A 1943-nucleotide genomic window follows, 5' to 3' on the forward strand; every position below is an offset into this window, starting at 1 on the left:
GAACAGGCCAAGGCACGAAACCTATTCCCACCTGGAGTGGCCCAGCGCCAGTAACCTACTGCAGGAACAGGATGCATTTCTGCCAAAAGCCTGTGGGTTCCGAGATTTGTTTCTGAGTCTCTGGGATCATGGCCATTAAGCAGTTCAATCAGGAACCAGGGAGGCCATGCCTCCAATTATATAGCTGAGCCAGAGGTGGTTTGTGGATGTGTCTCACACATACCTAACTTTTGGCCATTTACTTTCTTGGTAAACTTTGCCCCAAGTTTTTGGGGTCTGGCCAAAGGAACAGCAGCAATTTGGGGGTATCTGAAAGCCTGACGGTGCCATCAGGCTGCTGATGCACTCACCTCACAGGTACAATCAGCACCTTCTTTTAAATGGTTACATTTCTAAGCTGTTCTCAAGGATGGTGGCCACCACTTCGAGGGCCCATTTCTGTTCCTTCTCAAGTCTTTTACTTTCCGTTAGGGACTCTGATACTTGGGTTGATGCAGCTAAATTCACAAAGATAAACTGAACTTTGTTTTCTTAGAATTTGTCCCATCAACACATTCCATATGTGTTCATGTCCTTTTGTTTTTTGTTTTGGTGGACGTGGGTTTCACCATGCCTGACAGTGCTCAGGGCTTACGCCTGGCAGGGCTAGAATTATATGTGGTGCCAGGGACCAAACCTGGGTTGGCTATTATGTTCTGTCTCTCTGACCCCTATCTCCTTGTTAATTTGAAATCAACAGAAATTTAAACCCACACTCTCGGTAAATCTCTCCTTTGGTTGATTTGATTGTAAGAGTCATGATCTATTTATGTTAAAGAACTAGCACAGAACTTGTGGTCCTGCACATTGTTAGGAGGAAGGCTAAAGGAATGTTTGCATTTAAGTCTCAAAGTTACTTTGAAGGGCCAGAGAGATTTAATTCTAGCTACAGTGGCACATTTCTAACATGGGTGAGGTCCTGAGTTGATTTCAAGCACTCCACCTCATAACAACAGCAATGGGTGTGGTATGTGTGTGTGTGTGTGTGTGTGTAACAACAGCAATGAATGTGGTACGTGTGTGTGTGCGCAGGGAGATAGGAGGGGTGGCAGAGGTCGGGGAATGGAGAAGAGGAGGAGTTTACCAAAATGATAAGTATTTTTCTTTACTGATGGCTCAAGGATCATTTAGTATTATTAACAGTTTTGATTTATTGCTTTCTTCTAAAGTACCACACATTCTGACTAGCAAGTGATAAACTGAGAAGCTTATAAAAGATTAAGATTGCTGAGGTTTAAGTGATAACACACTGGAAAGGGCTCTGGCATTGTACACAGCCAACCTGGGTTCAATCCCCGGCACCTCATATGGTTCCCTGAACCCACCAGGAGTGACCCAGGAGTGCAGAGCCAGGAGTCTGCCCTGATTTCTGCCAGGTGTAGCTCCCAAACCAAACGGAAACAAAAAAATGGTTCAGATTGCTGCCTGAATTCTAGTGAATCACAATTTTGGTGAGATTTTTTTCCTTTTCTTATTTATTTTGTTGGCTTTAGAGCCATATCCAGCAATGCTCAGGGGCTATTCCTGGTTCTGTGCTCGAGTGACCTCTGGCAGTACGGAGGGGGCCATATGTGGTGCCCAGGACTCAGGTTGCAGCCAACACAGCTGCATACGAGGCAAGTGCCTACCCTCCTGTGCTATCTTTCTGGCCCTTCTGATTTTAAAAGGTCTCCTAGAGAGACCGATGTAGACTGACACGAGAAACTAGGATGTAAATAAAAGCAATAGGTTGTCTATACTTTTCACATTTAACTGATACAATGTGAAGATGTTTTCAGTCTTAAAAGGTCAAATAGGTACTGCAGCAAACTGGAAAGTTCTATTATTGTGTTCAAAGGCCAGGAAATTTCTAGTTAGCAAATGAAAACTAAGATAAATGATAAAAATGAAATGTGACACTGGGG

This window comes from Sorex fumeus, unplaced genomic scaffold (assembly GCF_029834395.1).
Source record: "Sorex fumeus unplaced genomic scaffold, SorFum_2.1 ptg000051l, whole genome shotgun sequence".
NCBI classification, from domain to species: Eukaryota; Metazoa; Chordata; class Mammalia; order Eulipotyphla; family Soricidae; genus Sorex; species Sorex fumeus.